The sequence below is a fragment of the Spinacia oleracea genome, chromosome 6 (genome assembly GCF_020520425.1).
Source record: "Spinacia oleracea cultivar Varoflay chromosome 6, BTI_SOV_V1, whole genome shotgun sequence".
NCBI lineage: Eukaryota > Viridiplantae > Streptophyta > Magnoliopsida > Caryophyllales > Amaranthaceae > Spinacia > Spinacia oleracea.
Genome location: NC_079492.1, coordinates 61,438,847 through 61,453,885, shown reverse-complemented (window position 1 = coordinate 61,453,885; position 15,039 = coordinate 61,438,847).

The window sequence follows — 15,039 nt, the reverse complement described above, 5'->3', positions numbered from 1 at the left end:
GAAAGTTGTAAATAAGCATATTAAACGTAGAATAAGTTTGAAAACATTCCTTAGGTTCTTTATTTCAAAGTTGGGTTCGAAAACTTCATTTTTGCCTAAAAATGACCTAGAACGACCCAATTAGCCTTAAATGTGAAATAATAGATTGTAAAGAGCCTTAGAAAGTTATAACTATGCATATGAGACGTGTAATAAGTTTGAAAACATTCCTTAGGTTCTTTGGTTCAAAGTTGGGTTCGAAAACATCATTTTTGCCTAAAGATGACCTAGAACGACTCAATTAGCCTTAAATGTGAAAGAATAGATTGAAAAGAGCCTTAGAAAGTTATAACTATGCATATGAGACGTGTAATAAGTTTGAAAACATTCCTTAGGTTCTTTAGTTCAAAGTTGGGTTCGAAAACATCATTTTTGCCTAAAAATGAACTAGAACGACCCAATTAGCCTTAAATGTGAAATAATAGATTATAAATAGCCTTAGAAAGTTGTAAATATGCATATTAAACGTGTAATAAGTTTGAAAACATTCCTTGGGTTCTTTAGTTCAAAGTTGGGTTCGAAAACTTCATTTTTGCCTAAATATGACCTAGAACGACCCAATTAGCCTTAAATGTGAAATAATAGATTGTAAAGAGTCTTAGAAAGTTGTAAATAAGCATATTAAACGTAGAATAAGTTTGAAAACATTCCTTAGGTTCTTTAGTTCAAAGTTGGGTTCGAAAACTTCATTTTTGCCTAAAAATGACCTAGAACGACCCAATTAGCCTTAAATGTGAAATAATAGATTGTAAAGAGCCTTAGAAAGTTATAACTATGCATATGAGACGTGTAATAATTTTGAAAACATTCCTTAGGTTCTTTGGTTCAAAGTTGGGTTCGAAAACATCATTTTTGCCTAAAGATGACCTAGAACGACTCAATTAGCCTTAAATGTGAAAGAATAGATTGTAAAGAGCCTTAGAAAGTTATAACTATGCATATGAGACGTGTAATAAGTTTGAAAATATTCCTTAGGTTCTTTAGTTCAAAGTTGGGTTCGAAAACATCATTTTTGCCTAAAAATGAACTAGAACGACCCAATTAGCCTTAAATGTGAAAAAATAGATTGTAAATAGCCTTAGAAAGTTTTAAATATGCATATTAAACGTGTAATAAGTTTGAAAACATTCCTTAGGTTCTTTAGTTCAAAGTTGGGATCGAAAACTTCATTTTTGCCTAAATATGACCTAGAACGACCCAATTAGCCTTAAATGTGAAATAAAGTTGTAAATATGCATATTAAACGTGTAATAAGTTTGAAAACATTCCTTAGGTTCTTTAGTTCAAAGTTGGGTTCGAAAACGTCATTTTTGCCCAAATATGTCCTAGAACGACCCAATTAGCCTTAAATGTAAAATAATAGATTGTAAAGAGCCTTAGAAAGTTTTAAATAAGCATATTAAAAGTAGAATAAGTTTGAAAACATTCCTTAGGTTCTTTAGTTCAAAGTTGGGTTCGAAAACTTCATTTTTGCCTAAAAATGACCTAGAAGGACCCAATTAGCCTTAAATGTGAAATAATAGATTGTAAAGAGCCTTAGAAAGTTATAACTATGCATATGAGACGTGTAATAAGTTTGAAAACATTCCTTAGGTTCTTTGGTTCAAAGTTGGGTTCGAAAACATCATTTTTGCCTAAAAATGACCTAGAACGACCCAATTAGCCTTAAATGTGAAATAATAGATTGTAAAGAGCCTTAGAAAGTTATAACTATGCATATGAGACGTGTAATAAGTTTGAAAACATTCCTTAGGTTCTTTAGTTCAAAGTTGGGTTCGAAAACATCATTTTTGCCTAAAAATGAACTAGAACGACCCAATTAGCCTTAAATGTGAAATAATAGATTGTAAAGAGCCTTAGAAAGTTGTATGCATATTAAACGTGTAATTTAATAAGTTCGAAAACATTCCTTAGGTTCTTTAGTTCAAAGTTGGGTTCGAAAACTTCATTTTTGCCTAAATATGACCCAAGGAAACAGGTAAAATAGTGATTTATAATTGCACTTACATGTAAAATATTCTTTGCATTTACATGTGTAAACAAAGTATATATAATTGCATATTTTATCGAATCTGTAGTGCTTTTCGGAGTTACAAGAGACTAAGTGGACAATCTAAGGGAACTAAATTAACATGGATTCCAGCACATGTATAATTAGTTTATTATTTACCTAAGAAGCAAGTTTTTCAAAATTATAACATACAATGTGATAGAAATTTTACTTGTGTTATTTATTTTAATGCATTTAGTGTGCTCAACAACCGGGATCACTAGATTGTGGCTATTACGTCATGCGTTTTATGTACGACATAATAATGAATCATGGTAATAGTCAAGATCTTACTAAGGTATGTTCTCATAAACTACGTACTTTATATAATAAATTGAAGTACACAAAACTTTTATATTGATCGATCGTTGATAAATTGAATTATTTACACTTTTTTAGGATTTTTCAAGAACATTGCCTTATTCACCGGAGGAGATTAATGAGGTGAAATATTTTTGGGCAGATTACTTCATGAACAATGTCGAATTTTTAGCTTAATTTGTAATATGAACTCGATCTCTAGCTAGCTACGTACCATTGTTGTAATAATTTTATGTTTGTTGTAACATGTTGGTTGATCTATGACGAATTTAATTGCCTTTTATTGGGAACGTTAATTACGTTGTAAACTTTTGTGACAGGTATTATTTATAAATGTATTCCCGGTATTGGGAATGAAGCGTCTAATTTCAAAGACGATCATGTCGGAATTTCCAACTAAAATATTAAAAAACAAATTTTTTTTTTTTAAAAATAAGTCATTTGCCACGCACGTTAGCTTAATGTGTGAGGCAAATGACTTAATTTTTTGGCGCTAAAATTGTCATTTGCGTCGCACATTAAACTATTGTGCGTGGCAAAAGACTTTTTTTTGGCGCCTGAATGTCATTTGCGTCGCACATTAAGCTAATGTGCGTGGCAAATGACTTTTTTTTTTGGCGCCTGGAAGTCATTTGCGTCGCACATTTAGCTAATGTGCGTGGCAAATGACTTTTCAACATGGTGCCTGAAAAGTCATTTGCCACGCACATTTGCTTAATGTGCGACGTAAATAAGGGTCATTTGCGTCGCACAAATGTGCGACGCAAATGACTTTTAGTCATTTGCGTCGAGAGCTTTTGCCACGCACGATGTGCGACGCAAATGTGCTTAAAAGTGCGATGCAAATGACCCTTTTTCCACTAGTGTTCTTTCCTATCAAATTTAAGACAATGCATGCATGCATTCTAAAAAATTTCTAAGGATTACATTGCTTCTTATTTATTATTATTTTAACTAAAATAATAGTGGTTGTTAATTATCCAACAATCTCCCACTCGAAGACTGATTTTAATCTGTCTTCACACCTTACCTCATGGAGTACCACTTTCTCGTATGTTACTCATGCATGCCAACTAAAGTGGAACACAACTTTACTTTGTCAATAGTCACCGCCTTTGTTAACATATCAGGGGGATTCTTAGTTCCTTGAACTTTTTTCAATTTTAACACTTCATCCTCTAGTAAAGATCTGATAAAATGATATCGAAGCCCAATATGCTTTGTTCGAGAATGGAATGCTTGTGAGGTTATGACAAATATAAAACATATATTTCATGTGGAAAAACATAAAGCCATGAATCCAAATTAATTGCCACATAGTCAATTAGCATAATTTAGGATACATACATGTGACGCGTGCCTTCCCTAGCTGCTCTCGAACCAAACAAGAACAAGTTTAGGACTCCAAGTGTCGTCCCTCCGTAGATAGTCCACAGCACGTTTGGATCCGCCTTAGATTCAATTAACTAGAATATAGTCCAAGGTTTTAATGTTATTCGTACTTAATTATTTGGCAAATTATTAATCTTAGTTTAATCTTAAAACTATATGAATACTTGAGAATATGATGTATAAATTGTGATTATTCATCACCTATTTATAGGGTGGAATTATGGGACTTAGAAATCCACTAGGATTCAATTACTAATTCAATTAGAATTAGACTTAAATTAAACCTTTGTTTTTAGTGTTTAGTTAAACGACTAACTCTAGTGGATTTAGGAAAACAATCTAACCGGAAAAATCCTAAGCGACTAAGGATTCGAGGCTTGCACGAACACAACAACACACACGCACAAGCAGCCCACAAGGGGCGTTGTGCTCGAGTACGTTGGCTCGGCCCAACAGCGCTGGTACGCGGCCCATGCTGGGCGCGCCAGCCTGCTGCCTTGCCTTGGCTGGGCCTGGGCTTGCCTTGCACTTAGCTGGGTCTTCCTTGGTGGGGCGGGCTGCTGCTTTGTTTGCTCGCCTTGCGCGGGCTTCGCCAGGCGCGGGCCTGGCTTCGTGCTGGGCCCTTGCGTCTAGCAAGCTCGTCCGGTGTTCATTTCGTACGTCGCGCTTCCGGTTCGTTTTCCGATTCCGTAATTCATTTCCAATTCGAATAATATTTAATATTTCCGATTCCGGAATTAATTTCCGTTTCGAACAAATATTTAATATTTCCGTTTCCGGAATTTATTTCCGATTCCGATAATATTTCCGTTTCCGGCAATATTTCCGATTCCGGCAATATTTCCATTTCCGATAATATTTTCCGATACGTACCATGTTTCCATTTCCGGCAACATCTACGACTTGGATAATATTTATATTTCCGATACGATCCATATTTCCGTTTCCGGCAATATCATCGTTTCCGGAGTATTCATAATTTGCCTTTCGACGATTTCAGCTACCACTGGAATCAAGATCCGTCGATTCCGAATGTCCATAAATGGAGTATTTAATTCACTTAAATACTTGATCCGTTCACGTACTATTTGTGTGACCCTACGGGTTCAGTCAAGAGTAAGCTGTGGAATAATATTATTAATTCCACTTGAACTGAAGCGGCCTCTAGCTAGGCATACAGTTCACTTGATCTCACTGAATTATTAACTTGCATAATTAATTAATACTGAACCGCATTTATTAGACTTATCATTGAATGCATACTTGGACCAAGGGCATTATTTCCTCCAGTCTCCCACTTGTCCTTAGGGACAAGTGTGCATTGCCTAATTCCTTTGTCGCTCGATGCTTGCTCATGAACATAAGGTAAGAGTTGTCATCCTTATTATGTCCACAGGTATTTCTTGGTTTCAGAGTTCAACTGATCAAATAAACAGATAATCATAGCCTATGATTCATCTGAGCACGGCCATGCATTTTACAGTTTCTAGCTCTCCGAGTGGCCTTGTACAACTTTCAACATCTCATCCCGATTTATGGGAGGACAATCCCTAATCTTGCGATCTTGAGATTAGAATTCGTTTGATAGGTGATTACCCGAGCGTTGCCGTTATAGCCTCCTTTTATGGTGCGACGGTTGACAACGTCAAAGTAACCAGTTCTCAAACAAGTAATCTCAAGTCACTCAGGTATTGAGGATTAGTGTCTAATCATTTCAATGAAATTTACTTATGACAGATTTTCATCTCTTACAGTAAAGTTTCATAGGTATGTCCGATACTAGTCTTTCCAAAGTAAGTATCTATGCAAATGAATGCGACATTGCCATGTCCACATAGTTCAAGAAACAAAACTACTAGTCATCTTGCATTCTAGTCGTCTAGCGTTTTCTATACGTCCACCTTTATAGAAAACTCCGACCAGGGACCTTTTTAATTTTGACATTCAAGTTCACTTGATAGACATTTCTTAGTCACAGGACTGACAGTCTATCTTGAATATATCATCAAATTGAAGGGACTCATCATTTAATAAACCACAAATTAAATGGAAAAATGAATTCTATTAATTTATATGAATGGTTAACCAATAACGTTTTACAATGTATTAAACTCTAAAACTTTAAAACATTACATAAGGACATCAAAGACATTCTCCAAAATGCTTGATTCCCATAGCTGCAGTGTGCGAGTTGTGCTTCGCATGCGGCAGAGGCTTAGTTAATGGATCTGAGATGTTGTCGTCAGTTCCAATCTTGCTTATCTCGACTTCTTTTTTTTCAACGAACTCTCGTAGAAGGTGAAATCTACGAAGTACATGCTTGACTCTTTGGTGGTTTCTAGGCTCCTTTGCCTGTGCAATAGCTCAATTATTGTCACAATATAGAGATATTGGTTTAATGGAGGGGACTACACCAAGTTCTCCTATGAACTTCCTTAGCCAAATAGCTTCCTTAGCCAAATAGCTTCCTTTGCTGCTTCATGTGAAATAATGTACTCCGCTTTACTTGTAGTATCCGCAATGGTGCTTTGCTTAGCATTTTTCCAGCTTACTGCACCTCCGTTGAGGCAGAAGAAAAACCTAGACTGTGATCTGAAATCATCCTTGTCGGTTTGGAAACTTGCGTCCGTATAGCCTTTAACAATTAATTCATCATCTCCACCATAGACCAGGAAATCATCTTCGTGCCTTTTCAGGTACTTCAGAATATTCTTGGTAGCAGTCCAATGTGCCTCTCCTGGGTCTGACTGGTATCTGCTCGTAGCAGTGAGTGCATACGCAACATCCGGGTGTATACATATCATAGCATACATTATTGAACCAATCAATGATGCATATGGAATCCCAGTCATTCGTCTACGCTCATCTGGTGTTTTTGGGCATTGAGTCTTGCTTAGAATCATTCCATGAGACATGGGTAGGTAGCCTCGCTTGGAGTCTGCCATATTGAACCTTTCAAGCACCTTACTGATATAAGTGCTTTGACTAAATCCAATCATCTTTTTAGATCTATCTCTGTAAATCTTGATGTCCAGTATGTACTATGCTTCTCCTAGATCCTTCATCGAAAAACATTTCCTAAGCCAAATCTTGAGAGAGTTCAACATAGGAATATCATTTCCGATAAGTAATATGTCGTCGACATATAATACTAGAAAAGAAATTTTGCTCCCAATGACCTTCTAGTATACACAAGATTCGTCTGCGTTCTTGACGAAGCCAAAGTCACTGACTGCTTCATCAAAACGTATGTTCCAGCTCCTTGATGCTTGCTTTAATCCGAAAATGGATTTCTTAAGCTTGCATACCTTTTTAGCATTCTTTGGATCCTCAAAACCCTCAGGCTGTGTCATAAACGCAGTTTCCGTTAAAACGCCGTTTAAGAAAGCGGTTTTGATATCCATCTACCATATTTCGTAATCGTAATATGCAGCGATTGCTAACATTATCAATAGACTTTAGCATTGCAACTGGTGAAAAGGTTTCATCGTAATCCACACCGTGGACTTGTCTGTAACCTTTCGCAACCAATCTAGCTTTAAAATTTTCTAGTTTCCCATCCTTGTCTTTTTTCATTTTAATTCAGATTGAATGGCTTCTTGCCATTGGTTGGAGATAGGGCTCGTCATAGCTTGTTTGTAAGTCGCAGGTTCATCACTATCAAGCAGTAGAACTTCATGGCTCTCGTTCGTCAAAATACCTAAGTACCTTTCCTGTTGAGACCTATATCTCTGCGATCTACGCGGGGTTACATTTCTAGATGGTTCCTGATTCTCACCAGATACTTCTAAAGATCTCTGAGTTTCAACCTGAATGTCATCTTGAGCATTCTCTAGAGTTTGTTGTTCGACTTGAATTTCTTCAAGGTCTACTTTTCTCCCACTTGTCAATTTAGAAATGTGATCTCTTTCCAAAAAGATACCATCTCGAGCAACAAACACCTTGTTCTCAGATGTATTGTAGAAGTAATACCCCTTTATTTCCTTTGGATAGCCCACAAGGATACATTTGTCAGATTTTGGTTGAAGTTTGTCTGAAATTAATCGTTTGACGTATACTTCACAACCCCAAATCTTAAGAAAAGACACATTTGGAGGCTTTCCAAACCATAACTCATATGGAGTCTTTTCGACATCTTTAGACGAAGCTCTATTTATTATGAGTGCAGCTGTGTTTAGTGCATGTCCCCAAAATTCTATTGGAAGTTCGGCCTGACCCATCGTTGATCTAACCATGTCTAGCAAGGTTCTATTCCTCCGTTCTGACACACCGTTCCATTGAGGTGTTCCGGGAGGAGTCAATTCTGATAGAATTCCACATTCTTTCAGATGGTCATCAAATTCATAGCTTAGCTATTCACCGCCACTATCAGACCGATGTGCCTTAATCTTCTTTCCTAACTGATTCTCTACTTCACTCTGAAATTCCTTGAATTTGTCAAAGGATTCAGACTTATGCTTCATTAGGTAGACATAACCATATCTACTGAAGTCATCAGTGAAAGTGATAAAGTAGCTGAAACCACCTCTAGTATTTGTACTCATTGGTGCACATACATCTGTATAGATTAAACCCAATAGATTAGTTGCTCTTTCTCCAACTTTAGAGAAAGGTTGCTTTGTCATTTTGCCAAGTAAACATGATTCGCACTTACCATAATCCTCTAAGTCAAATGGTTCTAGAATCCCTTCCTTTTGAAGTCTTTCTATGCGCTTCATGTTAATATGGCCTAATCGACAATGCCACAGATAGGTGAGATCTGAATCATTCTTTTTGGCCTTCTTGCCACCTTTCTTAGCATTCCTCTTCTTACCAGATTTCTTGAACATGCCCCCACACACCATAAGCACATCTTGCTTATCACTTTTGAGCGTCTTCTCAGCGGTCTTCAGCATACCGTGAAGCTTAGTGAGCGTTTTGTCCAGACTATTCATACTGTAGTTCAGCTTGAATTTATCATACCTGCTATGAAGAGAATGGAGGATGGTGTCTACAGTCATTTCCTGAGAGAGCTGCTGATCCAGCCGACTCATATTCTCAATGAGTCCAATCATTTTGAGAACATGTGGACTTACGGGCTCGCCTTTCTTAAGCTTGGTCTCAAGAATTTGCCTATCAGTCTCGAATCTTTCGACTCGAGCCAGATCTTGGAACATGTTCTTTAACTCACTGATGATCGTGAAAGCATGTGAGTTGATGAACGTTTTCTGTAGATCTGCACTCATGGTTGCAAGCATTAGACATTTTACATCCTTGTTGGCATCAATCCAACGATTGAGGGCTGCCTGAGTGACCCCGTCGCCAGCGGCTTCGGGCATCGCCTCTTCTAGGACATACTCCTTTTCTTCCTGCATAAGAACTATTTGCAAGTTCCTTTCCCAATCAAGGAAGTTTTTTCCTCTCAACTTCTCCTTTTAGAGAATTGATCGGATGTTGAAAGAATTGTTGTTTGCCATAGTTAAAACTACAATTGAAAAAGAATAAACAAATAAATAACCATTCACAGTTTCTCTTAATAAACTTAAATTCTAGCATGCATGCATAATTCAATATTTATTAAGCATTTTATTCAAGTTATGTGTTCCGGCCGGTGTGAATAAAATGATTCCAAGATCCTTAAATCATTGAAGAATTAAGCACATTATGTATTTAGAGTCAATTCTAAAATATTTTAGGTAAGCAAAGTCTTTGCTAATAGTCTAGAAACTACTCTTGGTTGATAGCTAGGTACGTCTAAAGTCTTATTAGGTAAACCTATTTGTTTTTCCACGACATAAAAGGACTCCTTACTTATATCGTTGAGTTTCACCAAAACTAACATGTACTCACAATTATTTGTGTACCTTACCCCTTTAGGATCAATAAGTAACACCTCGCTATGGCGAAAAACTATACTAAGATTGATGTAAAGGTTATCCAAGTAAATGTTATTTTGGCATGACACCTTTTAACTCAATTTTTAAAGTTTGGAACTTAAAGCTCTTACTATGTTGGTTAGATTTTAAGTGAACTAAAATCCTTAATCATGCAACATAATCAAGCCACAATCTCATCCATAATTAAGACATATTTAAAGCAATAAATAACTTAAAGCATGCATAAGATATAAATGTGATCTAGTATGGCCCGACTTCATCTTGAAGCTTCAACTTCAAACTCCGTCTTCAAAATGGATTGGAAACTCCATCTTGAATTTCACCATGGGAGGCACCATTTTCTTCAAATAGGATAAGCTATAATTTAAACTAATTACAACTATTTGATGGTACGCAGACCATATTTAAATTAAAAACTTTGGTGCATTAGACCAATTTTACATTCAAATTAATGGTACGCAGACCATATTTTCTATCCTATTTGGGCCATACTAGTCACTTTCCATAACCTGCAAAACAGTACATATACAATATACCATTCACCCATTCATTTATCAATGAATGGCCCACATAGCTAGTTAGTAGAACATATTATGCATCACATAAATATTTGCATCAATTAATCAAGGCTTTTAATAATCTACAAATTATTCAATCCTTATTAATTCTAATCGAGTTGTTTTAACCTTAAAGGAATGTAGACCTAATCAAGAGTTTATGACTAAAACGCTCCCACTAAAACCAAGAATTTTACATGCTTTACGAATTTTAAACATAAAATTGTATTTCCTAGTCCAACCGGAAACTTATAAATTTAATTAAAATTTAAAGCTCATATAAATTATTATTTAATCCTTTAATTTTTTTTCAGTTGATTAAATTAATTAATTTAAATTTAATCAAGGTTTTAATTTTAGTAAAATAATTAGTATAAATAAATTTATAATAATTAAATTATTCAAAATTAAATTCCGAGAAAAATAAAATTACGAATTTAAAATTAATTAAAATTGAAAAATCAAAATTAAAACGAACCAAACTGGCCAAGACATGGCCATGGGCTCGCGCCCATGCCTCGTCAAGTCCACGTAGCAGCAACGCCCCATGGGATGCCGCTCGACTGATCGTATCGCAAGCCACGAGCAGCCACGCACAAACGCAGCAAGTCGAGCAAGCCACGCTTGCGCGCAGCCCGCTAGCCCACTGGGTCGAGGCTTCCCTCGATGGGCTGAGCAACGCTGCTGGACGAGCCAGCCGTCGCTGCCCGCGCGCGCGGTGTGTGTGTGCTCGCTGCCCGCGCTCGCGGTGTGTGTGTGCTCGCTGCCCGCGCTCGCGGTTTGTGTGTGCTCGCTGCCTTGCTCCTCGCCCCTCCGCCCAAGTGCATGTAGCACATAGCAGGGTTGCTGCCTTGCGCGCGTGTGCTACGGCTTTGCTCGTTGCATCGTAGGCGACGAGCTCCCTTGCTCGTAGTCGCATGCCCGCACTATATAACACCCCTTAAGGGTAACACTTAGCGTCCATTGCTTTGTGCATGCAAGATTCGTGAACGGATTTCATAAAAATTAAAACTTTATTATTTAAATTTATTGACGAATTAATGAATCATATTAATTTCATAAATTTTGGGCGAAAAATCAAAAATTTATTATCAAAATTAATTTTCGATTATATTTATTTTCATGGATTCAAATCTTGGTCATAAAATTTTAAAACTTTTCAATTTTAACAAATTTTATGGTGGTTTTAATCATAGGTTCTTAATTAAGTTGCTAATTAGTTATGAAAATCAAATCAAATTCTAAATTATTCGAATTTCAACAAATTAATTACAATTACAAATTAGGTTGTATAATTAACAAGTTTAGGCATTAAAATTGTTAAACATATACAGTAGGTCAATCATAGATTCAAGGTTTACATACAAGATTCGCAAATATTTAATTTAACATCATAAAAATTATAAATTTTGCGTTCGAAAAACTAAAACCTCCGTAAAGTCATAGTTAGGCTTCGAATTTGGGAATTCTGGGTTCGGCATCAAATCCCTGATTTTAGTCAAAATTTTAAAACGTCGTTTTTCAATAGTCACCGCCTTTGTTAACATATCTGGCGGATTCTTAGTTCCTTGAACTTTTTTCAATTTTAACACTTCCTCCTCTAGTAAAGATCAAATAAAATGATATCGAAGCCCAATATGCTTTGTTCGAGAATGGAATGCTTGTGAGGTTATGACAAATATAAAACATATATTTCATGCGGAAAAACCATAAAGCCAGGAATACAAATTAATTTCCACATAGTCAATTAGCATAATTTAGGATACATACATGTGACGCGTGCTTTCCCTCGCTGCTCCCGAACCGAACAAGAACAATTTTAGGACTCCAAGTGTCGTCCCTCCGTAGATAGTCCACAGCACGTTCGGATCCGCCTTAGATTCAATTAACTAAAATATAGTCTAAGGTTTTAATGTTATTCGTACTTAATTATTTGGCAAATTATTAAGCTTAGTTTAATCTTAAAACTATATGAATACTTGAGAATATGATGTATAAATTGTGATTATTCATCACCTATTTATAGGGTGGAATTATCGGACTTAGAAATCCACTAGGATTCAATTTACTAATTCAATTAGAATTAGACTTAAATTAAACCTTTGTTTTTAGTGTTTAGTTAAACGACTAACTCTAGTGGATTTAGGAAAACAATCTAACCGGACAAATCCTAAGCGACTAAGGATTCGAGGATTGCATGAACACAACAACACAAACGCACAAGCAGCCCACGAGGGGCACTGTACGTGCGCGCGCGCGTTGGCTCGGCCCAACAGCGCTGGTACGCGGCCCATGCTGGGCGCGCCAGCCTGCTGCCTTGCCTTGGCTGGGCCTGGCCTTGCCTTGCGCTTGGTTGGGCCTGCCTTGGTGGGGCTGGCTGCTGCTTTGTTTGCTCGCCTTGCGCGGGCTTCGCTAGGCGCGGGCCTGCCTTCGTGCTGGGCCCTTGCGTCTAGCTAGCTCGTTCGATGTTTATTTCGTACGTCGCGCTTCCGATTCGTTTTCCGATTCCGGAATTCATTTCCGATTCGAACAATATTTAATATTTCCGATTCCGGAATTAATTTCCGTTTCGAACAAATATTTAATATTTCCGTTTCCGAAATTTATTTCCGATTCCGATAATATTTCCGATTCCGGTAATATTTCCGTTTCCGGCAATATTTCCGATTCCGGAAATATTTCCATTTCCGATAATATTGTCCGATTCGTACTATGTTTCCGTTTCCGGCAACATCTACGACTTGGATAATATTTATATTTCCGATACGATCCATATTTCCGTTTTCGGCAATATCATCGTTTCCGGAATATTCATGATTTGCCTTTTGACGATTTCAGCTTGCACTGGAACCGAGATCCGCGATTCCGGATATCCATAAATGGAGTATTTAATTCACTTAAATACTTGATCCGTTCACGTACTATTTGTGTGACCCTACGGGTTCACTCAAGAGTAAGCTGTGGATTATTAATTCCACTTGAACTGAAGCGACCTCTAGCTAGGCATACAGTTCACTTGATCTCACTGAATTATTAACTTGCATAATTAATTAATACTGAACCGCATTTATTAGACTTATCATTGAATGCATACTTGGACCAAGGGCATTATTTCCTTCAATGCTGAATTCTTTGCCAAGTGTACCGCACTCTGACTATCACTATATAGAACATTATTCTCCAGGTTGAATCCCAACTTAGGTAACAAACCTTGAAGCCATATCATCTCTTTACTAGCTTCAGTTACTGCTACATATGCAGGCTCTGTAGTGGATAAAGCAACATTCTTCTGTAACTGCGACATCCAACTAATCGTTGTATTTCCAACTATGAATATATAGCCGGTGGTGCTCTTTCTATGGTCGACTTCACCTTCAAAGTCTGCATCGACATATCCTTGTAATTTTAATTAACCTTTACCAAAGTACAAACACTTCTCTGTGGTACCTCGTAGATACCTCAAAATCCATTTCACTGCTTCCCAATGAACTTTTCCTGGATTTGACATAAACCTGCTAACAACTCCCATTGCATGTCCAATATCTGGTCTTGTACAAACCATTGCGTACATCGAACTCCCAATGGCTGAGGCATAAGGAACCTTAGCCATATAATCTTTTATCTTCCTCCGTCTAAGGGCACTGATCCTTGGATAACCGGAAGTGACTTGCCAAGGGTGTACTAACTTGCTTGGAGTCACTCATATTGAATCTCTGTAAAAAAACGTTTGATGTACTCTGATTGAGATAATTACAAAGTACCTTTATGCTTATTTCTTGTAATTTGCATTCCAAGAATCTTCTTTGCTGGACCTAAGTCCTTCATGTCAAACTCCTTTGACAATTGTTGCTTCAACCTTTTAATATCATCCATGTTGGGACCTGCTACTAACATATCATTGACATAAAGTAGTAAGATGATATAACTGGACTGATATCTTTTAATGTAGCAACAGTGGTCAGCGTTGCACTTCTGGAAATCTTCCTTGTGCATAAAGCTATCAAACTTTTTATACCACTGTCTCGGGGCTTGTTTTAGGCCATACAAACTTTTCTTAAGTTTGCACACCATATTTTCTTTCCTACTTTCTAAGAAACCTTCTGGTTGATGCATATATATCTCTTCATCTAGATCTCCATGAAGAAATGCAGTCTTCACATCTAATTGCTCAAGATGAAGATCTTCATTGGCAACAATACTCAACACTGTTCTGATGGTATTGAGTTTCACAACAGGTGCAAAAATCTCATGTAGTCAATTCCTTCTTTCTGTTGGAATCCTTTGACTACTAATCGAGCTTTTTATCTCTTGGAACCATCATGCTCCTTTTTCACTCGATATACCCATTTATTATGAAGTGCTTTCTTACATATGGGTAACTCAACTAGTTCTCATATCTGGTTTGAGATCAAAGATTGCATCTCATCTTTCATTGCAAGCTCCCACTTGCTAGCATCACTAGTCTGACATGCTTCATTACAGCATTCAGGCTCTCCCTCATCAATCAATAAAAAATAATTCATATATTTTTTGTTTGGCACATGTGAATGAGTAGTCCTCCTCAATACTGGTGTTGTACTAGAAGGTTGTGGCATGTTGGACTGTGGCTTATTGATTTGTCCAATGGATTCATCTTGTTGAGGTTCCCTTACAATTGACTTTGTCATTGTACTATCTGGGACATAATCTTCATCAAGAAACATCGGCCCACTCTGTACTAAGTCGCTAGTGTCAGTTTTGTGTCTATCCTTGGACATAACTCTTTCATTGAAAATCACATCTCTAGTATGGATCACCTTTTTTT